Raw genomic sequence first — 18,490 nt, forward strand, 5'->3', positions numbered from 1 at the left:
TGATTGACGGTTCAATGATGACAGTTACCCAAAACCACCCTCAACACATTTTTTCCCCCAGCAGGCATTGGGGGCTCTACCCAGCATTCCAATGGACAGCGGGGACTGCGGGAACTGTGGGATAGCTTCCCACAGTGCACAGCTTCCAAAGTCGACGCTGGCCCCGTTAGTATGGACTCACAAAGTCGAATTAGTGTCCTTAGTGTGGATACACAAATTCGACTTCGTAAGGTCGATTCCACAAATTCGAATTAAGTTGAATTGAACTACTCTTGTAGTGTAGACATACCCTAATAGACATGGACAGTACTCGCTGTGTCCATGGGTTTGCACCTTCCCATTACTGCTGCACTTTCTGCAAAGAACATTCTATACAGCCCATCTAGAAAGCTACTCCCTGACAGTCCTGGGGCACAGGTCAGATGACCATTGTCTTAACTCCCCTTGGTCTAATTATTCCTGCCTGTTCCTCTTCATCCCACTTCTCCCGCATCTTTCTCCTCGGTTGTAGGGTAAAGCTAGGTTGTGGAGAACGCAACATATCAGGAGTACCTTGTCTCTCTTTTCAGGGGCCTATCTTAATAAGCTACAAGTATGGTTTAGGCGCTTGAATCTCATCCTGGTGGTTATGAGGTCATTGTTCCATTTGTGCTATACCTATGTTCACCAATAATGCATCAGTGCCACAAGACACAACCCAATCATTTAAAAGTGGAAAGTCAGAAGCAGCACTTGCCTACTACTATATACAGTATTATATTTGTGTTGCATTGTGATGATGAGTGGGAATGTTCTTAATATTTTCTGAATACTGTGTGGGTGCCTCAGTTTCCCTGCTGCATGCCAAACTGAAGGTGTTTGGGGACAAGAGAGATGGTGGCCTCCTTGTCCAGAAGAGACACAGAGGCCAGAGGGAGGGGGGTTTTCTTTCTGTACAAGCAAGCTCTGTTTAAACTGTGTTCTGTCATCTAATAAACCCTTTTTTTTTTTGTCTGGCTGGAGTCATCTGACTGCAGAGAGGGGGGGTGCAGCGCCCTCTGGCTGCCCCCCCCCCAGCCTGGCCTGGGACACACTTTTGAAAAGTGCATGACGTGGGAGGGCATGCTGAATGCCGAGTCAGACCCAGGAAGGTGTAGCTTCTTGCCCTGGAGACAGTACCTGCCCCAGAGTCCTGACTGGCTTTGTATGAGATGTTCCAAAGATCACAGCATCCCCTTCCTCCGGCCTTTGTCTCTTTTCAGGCATTTAGAGGCCCACCTGATCTCTCTGTTCTCCAACACCTTCAGTTGGCACCTTGCAGCCTGATTTTTTGAGGTGTTCAAATCTGAAGGCAGGTGCTGGGGGGAGGAGGGGCTGGGGCTCCATGGGGGCATGCAGCAGCACTCTCTGCTGCATGGAGAGCCAGATACGCTGGTCTGAGTGGCACAGTAAGCAGTTTGGGGTGGCAGTTGGGGACAAGGAGAAGGAGGCTTAGATAGGGGCTGAGGTCCCACAAGGGGGGCTGGGATGAGGGGGGGGTGTTTGTGGGGGGGGGGGGGGGGGGGGGGGGGGGGGGGCAAATCAGCGGCCGGGGGCTGGGATTCAAAGGGCTCTGGGTATGATGTTCACCACTCTGTAGTGACTGCAGTATTTCCCTAATTAAGTATAGCGGAATACTGCAGGTATTTAGAGTGGTGAATGAGGCTTCACCTTCTAATGGTGTCTATTCTATTGTCCTGTGTACATAGATTAATGTTGGTGTAAAAAGTACACATTCCTTCTGGGGGCTTTTTCTTCTGCCTGTTTTTAATGACTTGAAGTGTTTATCTCTGTCTGTGTGTATAATCTGATATTAAGCAAGGATTGCAATACACTATTAGTGTGATTACTATATTAGAAAGTTATGAATGGGATATTTATTGTCAGTGTGGAACACTGTACATTCCTACATGCCTAATTTGCTGGAAAATGTTTGGTACAAGCAAAAAATTCTGCTTGTTCATGTAGCTGGAACGTAAGTAGTATATTTGAAATATAAGTCTAGACATTTTTGCAAACTGCTAAAGAAATGTACAAGTGAAAATATTGTCTTTGGAATGTGTAGGGCCTTTGATTGCAGCTAATCTGAAAACTGTCTTGGGGAACAAAGTTGCAATCTGTAATAACAGATACTAATTTAATTTTTAACCCATTCTAGAAGTAGTGTTTTGCTTTGGTACAAATTTAAAAATTTTAATGAGGAAGGAAATGTTTTTAACATAAGTTTAAAAAACTTTCCCTGTTTCAATTGGCACTTAGGACACCTTTTTTAGTGCTAGCCAGATTCTGTTTCCCCACCATGTTCCAATTTTTTCTTTCTTTCTTTTTTAAAGCTCAAAACCTTGAATTTAAAAATAAGAAAACCCAGATCAAAATTTGAAATCTTCCATCACTGGATCTGGGCATTTTGGATCATGATATAAAGAATTTAGTAAATCCCAATGCTATTGTGGAGATCAACAACATCTCCACTAACTTTCATTGGCATATATATATATTTGCGGCTGACTTGTTCAGCTACAAGGCAGCATTTCTATTTCTCGGAAGCCAGACTGGAAAATACAGGTTGCTAATTTTATGGCAGCTAATAATAAGGTAACACAAATTTTCCAAGTTCAGGATCTAAGGTGTTTTGGCCCTTGGCCTTCTGTGTTTGAAAATTAGCTTTGCCCAGCAACATTTTTATATATATATATAAAAGTCCATTTTGAGATGACTGTATCTTTTCATTAATAAGTAAATACTATTAAAAGAATGCTTATATAGCTGCCTCCAAAATGGAAACAAATAGCCCTTTTAATGGACGGTCCTCTTTTGAAAGCAACTTATGCAAAACTGGCTAGCATACTATTGACAGTGGTACCTATTGCTGACTAAGTTGAGGAAAATACACATGGCATATTTTTTTCCCAAAGAAATAGCCTTTGGATTAAGTTGGCTTTACCCATTTGTGTCTGCTCTACCTAACTATATATGGAGGCTGGTAGCTTGCTGTTTGGATGTTTGCATGGTGATCCACAATCTTTGACATTTGTATGCCAAAACAAACAAACAAAATACCGACCCCCCCGGAAAAGTTTAGGCTTTTGCATGATTTATAGACTCTTCACAAGAAGACTCTGGGTCAAATTCTGCTCTTAATTCCACCCCTGTTGTGGAGCTACAGTAGAGTTCCTCCTAAATTGCATGATTCCATTGCCTACTTCTTGCAGGGCAAGTTCTGCATACAACAGGGTTGTTCTGGTGCTGCTGGAAGAGCCACAGGACTCCTGTAGAGTACTAGATACCGAAGACTTAAGTGCTTTTCTGCTCTTTTGCAACCTGATCCTGGCTACACCAAGCTTAGACTAAAGCAGAGGCTAGGCACAATTTTTTATGCATGTGTGTGCAGTCATTTCTGAGCTATAAATCCTGCATTGGTAATAAAGGTAGCCAAACTCCTGGGTTTACCTTGCACTGGGCCCTTTGTTTCTAGAGCTCAAACTAGTATCAGCCAAGCACTGGTAAAATTGAGACAGAGCTTCTTTTTTTGTGTTACAGCTACTGGAGAGTAGAAACCTGAAGAGAACTGGCCCTCTTATTGTGTTTGGTTCAGAAGTGCAGATTTTTTTTTCAAACAGTGGAAGAGACTTGGGGAGGAGGGCCAATTCTGACATAAAGGAAGGTTGCATTTGAAAAGTATACCCTTTAGAGAGGCAATTTACGGAGAGGAAAAGTTCCTAGATGCCTTTGAGACAAAATTAAAAGGTTAAAAAATGTGATTATGGGACACTTACAGAAGATATAATTGCAAATCAAATAATGGGTAATTGTAGCTCATCCCAGTTAAGACAATAATTACTAGCAGAACAACTTCACTTTTTCCAGATTGCAAGGGCTAGAGTTTTATGAGCACCAAGCCTCACGAATCAAAAAGGTGATCTCAGTGAATGCTTTAAAAAGGAATGTGGGTCAGCAGTCAAGAGCTCAAGGGTATAATAAGGTTCAGTGTGATCTGTCTATCCCACGATGACAGAATTGTTACAAATACGGCTTAAAAGGCACGCAAGTCAAAATTGCACAAAGGCAATTTTGTAATGCCATTGGAAAGACAGGGCAGTTTGCAATGGTTTGCAGAAAAACTGGTGAAAAGCAAAAGAAAATTCAGAGCCAGAGAATTGGGAGAGGAAGAAGAAAAGTAAATTGATATGATGTGATAGTGGAGTCAAATGACAAAAAACCCATTCATATTAGGGGGATGCTCTGATATAAAATGTTTCAAGAACATTGTGTCTTATAGATCAGTGAGGCTGTCATATAGACAAGTAATCACAGGATACCATAAAGGTGCCAAAAATTGCAGCTGAGATCTCGCACAGAAGAAATGTGTACACATGTAAGCCTTACAACCCGAAGCTTTAGAGCATAAGGAGCTCTTGGCTTTCATCTGTTGGTAAATAGGGGGAAAGAATGGCCAAAGAGCTGCTTCATCTACCTAAGCTGTTTTTCCAGAACTCCAGATGGACAGATGCTCTAGAAGGGAAGGAGCCCTCTGCCTCCATCTTTTGGTGAACAGGAGAAAGTATTGCCACCGAGGAGGCTTCATTTGCATAAGTTTGTACCCAGAATTCCCTCAGTGACATTTTGGGAGTCACCCATAACTGTTTTACAAACTCAGAATTGGTTTGATAGTGCAATTAAACTGAAAGGGGGCGGGGGAAATGGAAGCACTTTGTGGTAAAGACTTTGCTCAAAGGTCCTGTATGCTACTGTTTCCCCTCCACTGAGGAGCCTATGGCATTTGGAGGACTCTTTGATGGGATGCAAAGCAAAGAAGGCTTTTCCTAAAGATGCTGAGGGTGGTCTAGTGAGGGTCCTCATACCAAGTCTCCTAAATAAAACTCAAATCAGTATAGCTGGATTAGGTAGTGGAGCATCAGGACAGAACCATGTACCACTTCCCAAGAACTGGACACAAGCCTGCCTGATTGCACCTCAGGACTCGGCGACTGTGCTACCCACTGACACTGAAGTGAGAGTGGGGTTTAGCGAATGGGGAAGGGCGAAGTGATGTGGTAAAGGAATGTTTCCTTAATGGAGGTCCCAGAAATTCTGGGTAGGGGCTCAATCCAATGGTGCTTCATTATTTTCAGAGAGACCCCTATCTACTTGAACCTTGCCCTTGTCATTGCTGACAACACCTGGCAGTTGTATATAAAAAGCCTATGCTAGGGGAATTTCAAACAAATAACAGGCTTTGGAAACAAAGATATTCCATGTGAGGCACATTTCCTTGTACTGCAAAGGAAAATAATAGCTTTTCTGGGACAGGAAACAGCAGTGCAAAAGAGAGCTCTTCAAAGTAGGGAAAGTTGAAAATTAAAGTAGGAAACTCAAGTGCTATAATTTAAATTCCTCTATGAGTTATTTGAGGGATTAGCAACACTACAAGACGTTCCTTTTGAAATCCATGTGGGTTCCAGTATAAAACTAGTACCACAGAGCATATGCAGGATTCCTTGCAGGATAAAGAAACTGTAGAAAACAAATTGACTGACTTGAGGAGAGAGTTTCCCTGGAACCAATGAAGAGATTAAAATACTAGCTAGTCCTAGAAGGGTCAGAGAGCAGTTGTACATTATGAGCATTTGTACATTAGGCTAATGAAGCAATAATCTGGGAGTGACACCTGATTCCTACATTTTAAGACTTCCTTCCAAATGTGAATGCAATAATTGTTTTTAGTAGATTTAATTTAAAATGGCATTTTCACCAGATTGACCCATCACCCCCATCCAAGGCAATCCCTATATTTGTGTTCCCTAAGTGCTTGTACAGGTGCAAATGCCTGACGTTCGAACAATCTTCTACTCCAGAAGTGTTCCATCATGTCATACAGCAGGTTTAACATGGAAGGGACTTGGATTATATCTGTTGATATCAGAGTGAAACAGAGATTGAAAAGAGCAAGATATCCCTGCTTACAGAAGGAGCTAGAGTGTATCAAAGACAGAGGAATGAGATAAACAGGAATGAGAATATCATGGGACTTACATAACCATTCACAACTATGCAACACTGCTTTAGTTAAATTTTGAATAAACTTAATCGTAGTGGGTTTTTACCTTGCATCCAATTTACCCTTGTGTAAACGACTACATGCAGAGAATTGCAATGGAAAATCTGCGCTTAGTTTTCTAATGACACTTAGAGTAATGCTTATAAAGTGTTTTGAGATCTATATTGGATAAAAGATGCTACAGAGGTCCATAGAAGATGATGATGATGAAAATTTCCTTTGAAAAAACAATCCTTCAGATTAAGGGGTGAGAGGGGGATATTTTGCAAACTGTCAAAGTTTGCACCATTGAAAACTTGAAAAAAAAATCTAGAAGGTTCAAAAAATCCAAAAGAACAGCAAGTTGCCCCTTGTCTAGTCTTCCCAGCTCCTCCAGGGATGTCATAATGAGAGAATCCCCAAGCCACTGGAAACTTGCCTGGCTTCATTACATACTTGACAGCTTACACAGGTTCACTAAATTTTGGAAAATCTTTTCAAGTGAAAGTGGGCCTGAGCAAACCTGGGGTGATCTGTGATTTCACAAAGAAACTAGGTGAAAGAAGTGGATTTGAATGAGTTGGACTGTGTTCCCAGTTAAAACTCAAAATAAAATCCCAGCAGATATGGTTCCATGTGAATCAAAACCAAAAAAAACTACTGCAAACTGAAGCTACCCTATTTTGCAGAATTTTCTTCCAGGCATTGTAGTCTTGTAGTTTCTATGCTGATATACCTACTGTAAAGCATCTGATAGGGACACAGAAGTAAGCATACAAATTAGCTTAAACTATGGAGTACCACAGTTGACTCTGAAAATGCAGAGTGGGCACCATTAAAAAGCCAGACATTTGCAGCTTTTTGACTGCTAAATATTCTTTGATGTTTCCCATTCTGAGAATAAAGAATATCATAAATACCAGGGTAGGTGAAATTTTCATAGTGCAGCATAGCTATTGTGTAATGCTATCCATTGTACAGTACTTTAGTTAACAAAAATATTTTTTTTCAAAGTGGAAGACCATAATTTGTCAGATTCTTTCATGTAACATTTTGTATGATGTGATTTTAAACCAATGTGCCAAAAAATGCATATAAAACTGTCCGTCTTGTATATTTTTGGATTATTGTTTCATCATGTCATGGAAAATGAGGGAAGTAGAACAACCTGGAGTTTCCCCTTGTGTTCTAGATGTAAATAACTAAGCTTCTGCCATTTAAGTACTATTAAAAAACCATCTGAATTTAAGTTTCTCTCCAATATAGCAATTTAAATTCAGATAGTTTCCCATTTGACATCAGTGGGTTGCTCGGGATGAATGTAGGAGCTGAATTTGGCCCATTCGTTCTCGTGACTATGTTTGTAAGTTCTCCTAGTAATTTTGTCTCTCCACTCATAGGTGAGTAATCTGAAGAAAACAAATGGTCTTGTTACTCCCTCAGCAGTCCCCCTTCCTGTTCCCAGTTGTCAGATACCCTTTGCCAGTATTGCAAGTTCCAATTCATGGGATCAGAATTTTGTTCTACTTATGGCCCAGCAAGTTTTGCACTTGTGCTGATCTCTGCTAGAGTACTGTAGTCCTGCATTACTGGGTTGCAAGTAAAATAGAAGAGCAGCTGTGACAGAGCTGAGATCTCCATGTTTGTGTCCTTTCCCTCTGTAGAAGTAGCAGAAATAACAAAATTGTTTAACAATCATAAAATCCCAAATGCAATGTGGTCTTTTATAATGGCTGTTTCCCCAAATAATCCTAGGCAGGCACAAAGTTTAAAGTCTCACTACACTCCCATCATCTGCAGTCAGGAAGGCTTCATTCTCTCATTCCAAATAATGTTCCATTCTCACCTGACTTTACACATCAGACAATCTTAGCTGAACAGCAGGTTGCTAGCTGGATGATTAATACAGATGTCATGGAAATTGTTTTAGACTCAATTCATTTATTTGAAGAAAATGCAAGATTAATACACATATACTTGTTCAATAATGTCTTTAAAGACGTTGGGTAAATTGTATTAAAAAAGATACATTCATTCTGGATGTAAATCTGTTGGCTTCAGTGGAGTTACACACAGGATACATTTTGACCTTTTTGTTTCTTAAGCAAAATTAACAAATTCCTTTTACTAATGAATATTTAAAGCTTTCACTCTTCTAACTCTACAAGTTCTTCTGTGGAAGAAAGCTTAAGGATAAAGTTTGGATAATGGAAAACCTCAACCTTCCTTCCACTTGAAGTCAGCAAGATTAAAAATCAGTAATAACATGATCCACTTATTCTTAAAGCAACTGGACAATCTTGTGTTCATTGATAACTAAGATTTATTATTCAGGAATATCAATATCATATCCTTACATTTTTGCAAAAAAATTCAGCAGAAAATTGTAATATTTACATGCTTTTTCATTAATTGATTAATATGTTAAGTAGTAAGAACACAGAGTCAACTTTTCAACACGTATACAGAACAATTTCTCCCAGAAGCCATCCTTTCTAAGGACCTGTTCCTGGTAGATGCTGAGTGCCCTCAATTCCCAGCCAGTCCAGTAAAAGAGGTGATTGGAACCACATGGTCTGAAATGTTCAGTGCTGTGAAGTGATGCTCAGGAGAACTCAGTGGGCACTATTTTTTGAGAATAAAACTCAGTGACACCAGGAAGGAGGTGCATATCCCAGAAGAGGTCATACTGAAGAACAATAGAAGGATTCCAGTCCCATCCTGCACAGCATCCCGCAGTCTCTACCTCCAGCTGTCTCCTATGATCTGCTGTATAGCAATCAGACATGGAGCTGAGTTCTGGTATTCGTAGGAGGTGAACATTGCTTGCATGGCTTCCTGAAATCCTGCCTTTCCCAGTGCAGTGGAATCATGCTGGTTTCTACTCCCAAGAGATTATCAGCAACTGCAAAGGAATGGGCATATTTGCATCTACATGTATTTATTTTTTTCAGAACCTTAATTTGTCTATATTCAGTTACCCCTACCAAGGAAACTGCAAGAGATATTATTTTCCTAGAACATTAATTTATTTATTTATAGAGTGGCTAGTGCAGTAGCAGTTATACACAACATATCCTTTCTCATTCTAAATACTCTGGTAGATAATACTGCTTCTAAAGTTAAATTCAGTAGCACTATGTGAAATTTACCATGTAATTTATGTATGTAGTATAAACATTGTCACTGGAACATAGCAAGCTTCACAATTTCCAGTAGGAAACTTAAGCTGGGCAATTGGCAAGAATTTTATATCATCCCAACACCACCCTGCAAAGAATGTCTTACAACTGACTTGTCTTTCTATCTACTTACTTAAAGCTTTTATTTTCAGAACAATTAAAGCAAAGAAAATAGTTGTCATCAGCCTGCTCGGTGGATAAACTTTAATAGTCCATCAAAACCATAAGTTTAGGAGATATGTAATTGCCATTTTCAATGAAAAACCATGGCAAGCCAGTGTTGATATATGTATGCCATCTGAAAAAGTGAATTGTTTAGTTGGATAAAATATTCTAAAGTAGCAAATGTACAACCATCAACACAGTCGTCATACGAAATAATAATAGAAGTAATGATGTCTTCATTGTTTGAATTACAGTAGCACTGTACAAACCATTGATGTCAAATAGGAGTCTTTCTAGTGACTTCAGTGGCTTTGGATCAAGCCCTTAGTAAACAGAATTGTAGTGAATGGGTCATGACTGTCTAAACTGTACTTTAGATGGCATATTCAGTGATGAAAGAGCAATGATAATATGAAGGAAAAGCTAAGCAAAAATTTAAGAGACTAGATTGCTTATTTGTTTTTGTCAACCCAAAAATATAGTTTAGAAATAAAACAAAATGAAATATGCTGTGCAGCTGAAGAACACCTGCTAACTTTCCAAATAAGGTCTACATCCAGAGAGGGGAGGGGGATATAAAGACTATTTTAGGTGCTGCAAAAATATGTTTTGACATTTTAATTAAGGAAGCAATGTTTAAATTAAAGTTGCAATAAAGAATAACATTACAGAATGCCCAAAAATGCTGGAGGACAGAAAGATCAGAATAGAAACTTGTTTCATGACAAATAAACCCTGGACCTTTCCAGTAACACACTAATATGTACTGTAATGTTTAGCACACAAAATCCATCTAGTTTCTTTACAGTTGAGGTCAACTAAATTCAACATATTTCGGTATTTTATTTCTTTTGTGCCTGCCCCATTCTATCCATTTGCTTTCATGCTCACGCTTTCATCAAATCATTCTGTTCTTTTTGGTTTGAGTTATTGGCAGGTACAAATCACCTTGACATTTTAAAAATGCGGAAAGTCTGGAGCAAGCTATGTCACCTTAGTCTTTCCTCTGTAATTGTGTCCTTACTTAACCAGCTGCTGGAAGGTAACAGTAGCTGCTGAGGAAGAATGGAATCATCTTTTCAGTACTGGTGTTTGTATACACAGAGGTTTGGAATATTCATATCCTAGAAGGATAATTAAAATGGTGATATAGTTCGAGGCTAGACCATTGTGGGAAGATACTCATTCTGGCTGCTATCTGGACAATCAGCTGCACCGCACTGGGACACAAGATGGTGAGTGGGGATGAGAAATCTGCTGGGGGCAGGGGCAGGAGGAAGTGAGACAAATGGGCTAGTATAGGAATGGAAAGATGGCTGAGCTTTTAACCTGACTTGGCAGACTTTTCTCCTTTATTGGGTAAACTGTTGGATGATCAGAGCAGTCCCACTTTGGAGTATGCAAATCAGAGCTTGGAAGTGCTCTAGACATCAAGGAGAGTCAAGCAGAGCCAGGGACGTAAAGGATGAACCAGGAGAAGTTACTGTAGGTGACTTAGTCTTATTGCAATACAATTATGTTCAGCTTTTTATGTGTTTCTGTTTCTGTATATTCCTCCCATCGCTCCCTTCTGGTTGGAAGGCAAGATAAACAAAGATTATTAAAGTTGCCTAGGACCTGAATTGACTGTTAAAACTTATCCAGGATTGACTGCTGCAACACAGCAAGCTATTTCTTCTGCTTTCCCCACAAGCGCTTTGTAGCAGAGGCTGCAACAGCCAGAGCCCCAATTCTAAGAGAAGAGATATGATGGTTATATCTATGGACATTTTTCTCAAAGATCCAGTTCTAAACTTTAGGTCAGATTCTGCTGTCATTTAGATCAGTGCAATTCCTCCTTAATAGCCTTCTAAAAGACTAAACCCTAATTTTGTTCTTTTTTTCCTTTTATTTTTGCTGCCCTATATTGAAATGTCTCCAAACTGGACACTGTACTCCAGACATGAAACACTGTATGCCTCTGGCAAAAGCTTTTCTTTTCCAAACCCTTGATGGGTACTTTGGGGCCTCATATTTTGGAGACGTGGCAACTACTAGGGCCTTAAGCAAATACAACACCTCATGTAGAAAGTAACATTGACTGTCATGCTTCAGGTGCTTGCATACACTTTTCCCCCATAGATCCTAACTTCTAAGAAGAGAATAAGGGCCAGATCCTCAGCTGGTGTCAACTGATATAGTTCCGCTGACATTAATAGACCTAAGCCAGTTGACATTGGCTGAGGATCTAACCCTATATGTTTTGATTTGTATTTTAGGCATATGTCGTATGAGATATTGGTGCAGTCCTGAATGCCAGCAGCCTTACTGCCTGTATAGTATTGTGTTGTACATATTCCTTTTATTCTTAGGTTTTTTATTTGAAGAGGTAATTTCAGAACTAGTCATCCTGGAGAGGAATTATCAATTTTTGCTGAGACGCCCACAAACTCCGTTTCTGTCACTGCTTTCCATCACAGCAGGATGACCAGCAGGAATACCACAGACTTTTCAGCACTAATTGTCTCAAGAGCAGGATTGCTGGATGGCTTAATCCTGTTTTCTGTAGCCATCTTTTGTGATTAAGAAAATTCTATTCTTCGCTGTTATGTGGAGTGTGATTGATGTGTACATTTATAATTGCATTGATTCAGTACTGCTTCTTTAATCGATTTTTTTGTTTCATTTTATTGTTTGAATAACTTCTTGGAATTTTTATTTATTTGGTGCTCTAGTTCCACCACAAGCTTGTATTGTACTAGCAGTTAACATGAATAGAGATCGATGGATATGTCAAGCTTTATTGGGGCAAATAGTAAATGTACATTTCACTACGTTATCCAACAATTGATAAACATTAATATTAAAATACGGCAAACTCTTAGTGTCCTCTGTCAAATGTGAATTTCTTCTTACAAAACCATGAGCCAATATTAATTACTCTGTATTTTCACAAATCTAAATCTGTGCTTTCGTAAAACCTGACTCCTTGACAAACAGTGAGACATTTGGACTGTGGGGCTTATTGGATCCAAAGGACTGAGTTTTGGAGGGTCGCTGGCATTTAGCTAGAGTAATTTACATTAGACATAAAGCAAAATTGTATGCACAATAAATCATCTTGCAGGAAAACTCACAGATAATGCAAGAAATCTGTGTGTTGGGGAGGGAACTCTACCTGCAGGGTTTCTAATTAAAATAGCACTTCAGATCTCAGGAAGCTTCAAAAGCCGACACGGCTCTAATGTAGAGTACATTTATATTCTTTGAATGTGTACTTCTTCCTGGCACATTCTGAAGGTACACAACCACTATGGAGAAGCCTGTGGCTGTTTTCATCCTGCCCTGCTCTCTCTCTCTCTCTCTCTGGAGATGTATTACATACATGCTTTTGTTCCTGTGCTTGTAGTGATGAAGACAGGGAGGAAAGAAGCGGAAGGAGAAGGAAGATGTTAAGATCGCCAGCTGTGCGGAACTGCACTGAGCTGCAAAATGTTTTTAGGAAGGTGAACGATTTCACTAGGGCCAAGGAAACCCATTTAACTAACAGTGTAAGGCCACTTTGAACCGAGTGGTAGAGGATTTACTTTAATGCATGGAGCAACTTAGTTGCTTTACTATGTAAAATGCTTCAGTCTCTTATATTTAGGGGACAGGAAAGTTGTGTATTAACTGTTTTTATTGATTTATGATGTTGAGTGGAACATAAATGTGGAAAATAATGTTCTTTGATGGTTCAGGTGTTTCTCAATAACCTACTGCTGTTGCTCTATATTGCCAGGGGACTTGGTAAAACAAGGCAAAACTGTACTGCTGGTGTGTGCTATCTATAACTTATATATCTGTGAAGTTATCAAAGTAGGGTCTCCAGTTGTGAATGACTCACTCATTTACAACTAGGGATACAGGTAATCCCAGGAAGCAGTGGAGGAGAGGTTTGGTGCTATTATAATACTTCATGTAGGACCATGGTCAGCATATATTACCAGGTGCAAAAAAGTATCACATGCAGTCAAAGACCCTTTAAGGCCTATGATCTTTGGAAACTCTCCCTGTCTGTACCCCTGGCAGTCTGGCCAAAATTGCAGTTAAAATGGGGAAGTCACTATGTATTTCACCTCATAGTTGTCCTGTTGGCATCCCTGCAAAGCTAAACACGAAAGGTTAGATTTGACACAGAATGAAAACCTGGGCAAGGGATAAGAATGAGTAAGAACATCTCCCCTCACCACCCCCACCCCCCGCCACCTTGCCCATACATAGGCTAGCCACACCTGAGGTTTAGAGATAGGAATTAATAAAGCGCCTCTCTAGTTTACTTCTCCATGGAGCAGTTGGGTAGGGAATAGATGAAGCCATGGAGCCCTACTACACATTGACCAAATTTGCTGAGCCAGTGTGGGGGATGGGGGGAGGAGAGAAGAAGGGCAAGTTAGTAATTTTACTGCTGGTGTAAAACATCCTAAATTACTACCTCTCCAGAGCAAGGAGAAATCTAGAAAGGCATGTCTCCACCATGGAGCAATTTATGCAGCACCCCTTGCTCAAAGTTGTGCCTAAAGTCACAAGGTGGCCTAAAACTAATAAAATAATGAAGCGAATACTGATTGTTTACCTAGAGAAGAAATGCCGGAGATATTCACTCTGTGGATTGTGACCCAGGTCCCAGCATCAGAAAACAGATTGCTCATGCATACAGTGGTGGGATTTTTATTCAACACCTGCATTTCATTGGTGTGCACTTGTGGCTCTCTTTCCTGAAAGAAAGTAAGAGTATGTTTACGTAAACTAATTATTTTATTAATGTATTTTATATTTGGGATATAGATTGGAAGAAAAATAATTGAGCCAGTCATAGCATATTATATAAGGATCATGGCTGAAAGCATAACAAAGGCGCCACTGAAACAAAAATAATAATAAAATCCCAGACTGAATTATAAACAGCATCTCATTTCCCTAGTGGTGCAATAGCATAACTCTAGCCCCCTAACAAAGCAAAAGGAGGAGCCACTACACAAACTCTTGTTTATAAATCTCACCGTTTAATACTGGTCATGGAAAACAATTATTTTAAACATACATTAAAATTCAGAAGAAAGTGTTGCTAAATCCCTGGATTTAAATTAAAAAGCCTGCTCCATTTTGAAGCATCTAAAAAAATGTGCAGAAGGTTCAGAGTGTAGAGCACTCTGGTTTGAACTTGTGCCATAAAACATTTTCTCTATCGTTTCTCTTTAAAATCAGTTTATTTTTAAACCACACTTGCATTAACCAAACTGCAACTGAAGATAGCTTGTATTATTGAAGCAAGAGTCACACAGGATCATCTGCATTTGGATTTGCAGTTATATGAATTATGAAAGGAGCATTAATAAAAAGGAAAACATGCTGTCCTCTGTGAGTTCAATTGCTGGAATTCTACCAGGGTTTATACTTAGAAACTACCTATTACATGCTAAGAAAATAAAAAGTTGAACAGGAAGAGTAGTAAGGCCAAGATATTAATGTCAGTCTCCTGATACTAGTAGCCCACTGAGAGAGACAGTGTGGTCTAGAGGAATAAGTATGGGACTAGGAGCCAGGAACACTTAAATTCTAATCCCAGATCTATCACCTACTTGCTGTGTGTCCCTTGGGTAAATTATTCAATCTCTTTCTTTCCCAGTTTCCACATGTATAAAATAGGGGTAATAATTAGAGTCCTGGGATATACTGTGACCTCACTTCTGGGGTTGGATTCAAGGTCACTGTGGTATTGAATCCTGGACATTTAAAAATCAGTATTTTTTTTGAAGTAAATAAAATTATTTAAAATCTGATCATTGGTGGACAAAACATTTCAAACACACACATATAAAATAAATAAAATTGGGGGGGGGGGTTCCATTGAGAAACTGGAAAATTTGAACAAAATGAAAATTTTTTGCAAAAGTTTTGTTTGAAAAATAGGCCATTTCATGGTTGGTAAAAAAATTGATGAAAAATTTCAGAGCAGGTGTATGTGTCACTACGGTGGGGCCTGTATATGCTGTTCATTCATAGAAGTGGTGAGGTTCCTAAGGGGCCCCGGATCCCTGGTTGAGAACCTCTGTTCTACATCAGCAGTACCATTTGTCATTTATGCAGCTTCATCATAAGGTTACAGATTGGATCATTCTGTTTTATTTTCCTGTTTTCACATAAAATCAGAAGCATTTAGTGTACATCAATATCTAGAAATACAATATTCTTTGTGCTTCTTCAAAGTACGTTTCCCCGCCTTGAATCTTGACCTGTCAGTCATGAATCAGACATACTTCCTACCTTTTGAGTGCCAAAATCCACTGCTTTGATATTTTTTGGCTTGTGGTCATTGCTCACAAACAGAATTCCTACATTAAATAAATGGTCAATATTTATGTTATAAGGTTTCCTACATTCATTCCAGAAAGGTAGAACAGCACAGGGGGTTAACTATCAAAGCCCTTAATTAAATATCAAACCTTTCCAGAACCCTATGTAGCCATCCCTTGCACACCTCTAAATATAACACTTGATTTGGCATCAAAATCATCACAATGTTCCAGTTTCACTACTTCTAAACTTCTCTGTCCACTCAAATATCCAAGAAGTGCTGATCTTTGACATATCCATCAGCAATACCTCTTGAATGAGAATTAAATATATTGCTGAAGAAAACATATCTGCAATCTGGTATATCTTCCTGCACAGTAGCTCATGTTGCTTTTGTTCTGTAAACCTTTTAAAAATCACCATCATAAAGCCAAAGTATGCAAACAAACTTGCTTTTAAAGGACGTTGTTGGTTGGTAATTTCGGGCTATTATCCCTTACTTGAAGATTTCTGCAAAGTGTCAAAAGAGCATGAAAATGAATGAATGTGTTACCCAATTCTGGCATTCATAAAATGGTTTTAGTTTATGCAAATGGGCCCCAGCTATGTTGCAGCTGGAAAGAGGTGAAGTTCATTAACATAAGACTTGTCCCAAAAGTGAAATCTCAAAGACAGATTCAATAAATGCAGAGGATTTTTTGTTTTGTTTTTCTTTGTTAAGCTGTAGCTGGTGAGTTTCTACTCTTTTAACTAATAATTTGGTATACTGTATGGCCCAAACTTCACCTTCAGGATATATGGCTAATATTAACATACCCATGTACAATGCAAATATTTTTACAACCAATTGAGGAAACAAATTCAATTACACTTTTATTTGGAGCTCATGAATTTTTTTGAAAAATCCCATTTCTTGAGCTGGTGTCCTGGGATCTCACCCCCACTTTGAGCTTGTGGGTTCAAAGATGGGGACCCGACTTGGTTTCCCTCTAAACTAAAATCCTAGTTTAGATCTAGTAAGCTGCCACCACTCAATCAGGGAATGTGGATTGAGACACAGTCCTTCCCCAAAATCCTAGGGGATTCCAAGAGCCCCAAATCCATGGAGTTCTTACACCCAGGAGAAATAAACCATTCCCCCTGCTTCCTCCCCCCTCCCTTTTCCTAGGAGAGATACCGGGATCTAACTACAGAGGGATACCTCCCCCTTCTCTTTCCCTGAGAATCCACCCAAGGAAAGACCAAACAAGTCCTTAATAGAAAAGAATTTATTAAAGACTAAAAAGAAAATACAGAATCTCTATGAGCCCAAGCTGGACACTCATAGGGTCTAAGCTTATCAATCTCTGGAGAGAATTCCCCCTCCCCCCTTTCTCAGTCAAAGCAAAATCAGCAAACAGGAATAAAGCATTTCCTTTAGCAAACACACAATTGCAAATGTAGAAACAAATCATAAGACTAATTCGCCTTTCTAATTAATACTCACTATTAATTAGTAGAACCTACTCCAGGAGAACTTGGAGACATGACTGTCCTCTCTTAGATTCAAAAAGAGTTCTCACAAAGAACACAGACAAAGGCTTCCCTCCACAGAGATTTGAAATTATCTCGTCTCTGATTGGTCCTTTGGTCAGGTGGTTACCAGGTACTGCATGTTAACCCTTTACAGGTAAAACAGACTTTAACCTTTAACTATCTGTTTATGACAGCTGGCCATTCACTTTTCAGGAACATATTATATCAATTGCTTTACAGTCTACTGACATTTTTAAGTAGACTAATTTCATGTACCTTTCCAAAAGTACTTAGACTAGCTTGGCATGTGGACACTTGGTCTCAAAATTTCAAATCTGATGCCTAAAGTTAAGCTCTTAAATCTATATTTAGGCACCTAAAGAGAAGTGGCCTGATTTTTCAGAGGAACTGGACAACCAGGGCCGGCTCCAGCATTTTTGCTGCCCCAAATGGCAAAAAAAATAAAAATAAAAATAAAAGCTGCGATTGGCAGCAGCTCTACCACTGCCGCTTCATTCTTTGGTGGCAATTTGGCAGCTGGTCCTTCCCTCCGAGAGGGACTGAGGGACCTGCCGCCGAAGAGCCAGACGTGCCGCCCCAGGCACCTGCTTGCTGCGCTGGTACCTGGAGCTGGCCCTGTGGACAACCACAGCTTCCCCCGTGGAATTTGGGAAAATGCTGAAAATGTAGGAGGCTAATTATAGGTACTTGTGACATCCTGCTCAGAATGCCCAGACCTGTGAACTGCTGTGTTGCCCTCTGGCATAGCAAGAGCAAGAGCTTTGCTGCTGCTGAGCAGTGTGTCAGCTTCCTGACACACCACCCTGTCTGCCTTCCTACCAAACTCTTCAAGACTCTGCCAGTCTAAACCTTGCCTTACGGGTAACAATCAGTGCACCCCAATTCCCAAGTTCCGCAGAGAATAAAAAGGTGCTGTTTCCTTTGTTCCCTTTAAGTGATGGATAATTAAAATGCCTTTTTGCTCCCCTTATATTACCGAAAGTCCACTGTCTCCACCTCAAGGCTTCGTGGGGTGAAGATTCTGTCCCCTGGGGTGAAGATTCTGTGCTCACTAAGCTGCTGCTTGTTAGCTTAATAGCTCTGTTTATATGTTTATTGTTGTATATGTAAATGAGCTTCCATTGTCCTCTGCCAGTAATCAAAATGGTCAGATAGGTAAATACACATTCCTTTATCTAGACCAGGCTGGGTGTACGTACTGCCTCCCAAATCCATTTTAAGAACATCTTTCCAGCAA

The 18,490-nt window shown here is 39.8% G+C and overlaps 1 protein-coding gene and 1 long non-coding RNA gene across 2 annotated transcripts in view; one reads left to right on the forward strand and one right to left on the reverse strand.

Annotated features, from left to right (window-relative positions):
* The window catches only part of HNF4G (hepatocyte nuclear factor 4 gamma), a 276,933-nt gene that overhangs the window by 22,809 nt on the left and 235,634 nt on the right, over positions 1–18,490 (forward strand). The window lies entirely within an intron of this gene.
* LOC120399162 overlaps positions 8,846–18,490 on the reverse strand; it is a 28,096-nt gene continuing 18,451 nt past the window's right edge. Inside the window, exons 2-3 of the long non-coding RNA XR_005594998.1 lie at positions 13,997–14,138; positions 8,846–8,960 (exon numbers count right to left, since the gene is read on the reverse strand). This is a non-coding gene — a long non-coding RNA (uncharacterized LOC120399162). The remainder of the gene's footprint in view (positions 8,961–13,996; positions 14,139–18,490) is intronic.

The sequence above is a fragment of the Mauremys reevesii genome, linkage group 2 (genome assembly GCF_016161935.1).
Source record: "Mauremys reevesii isolate NIE-2019 linkage group 2, ASM1616193v1, whole genome shotgun sequence".
NCBI classification, from domain to species: Eukaryota; Metazoa; Chordata; order Testudines; family Geoemydidae; genus Mauremys; species Mauremys reevesii.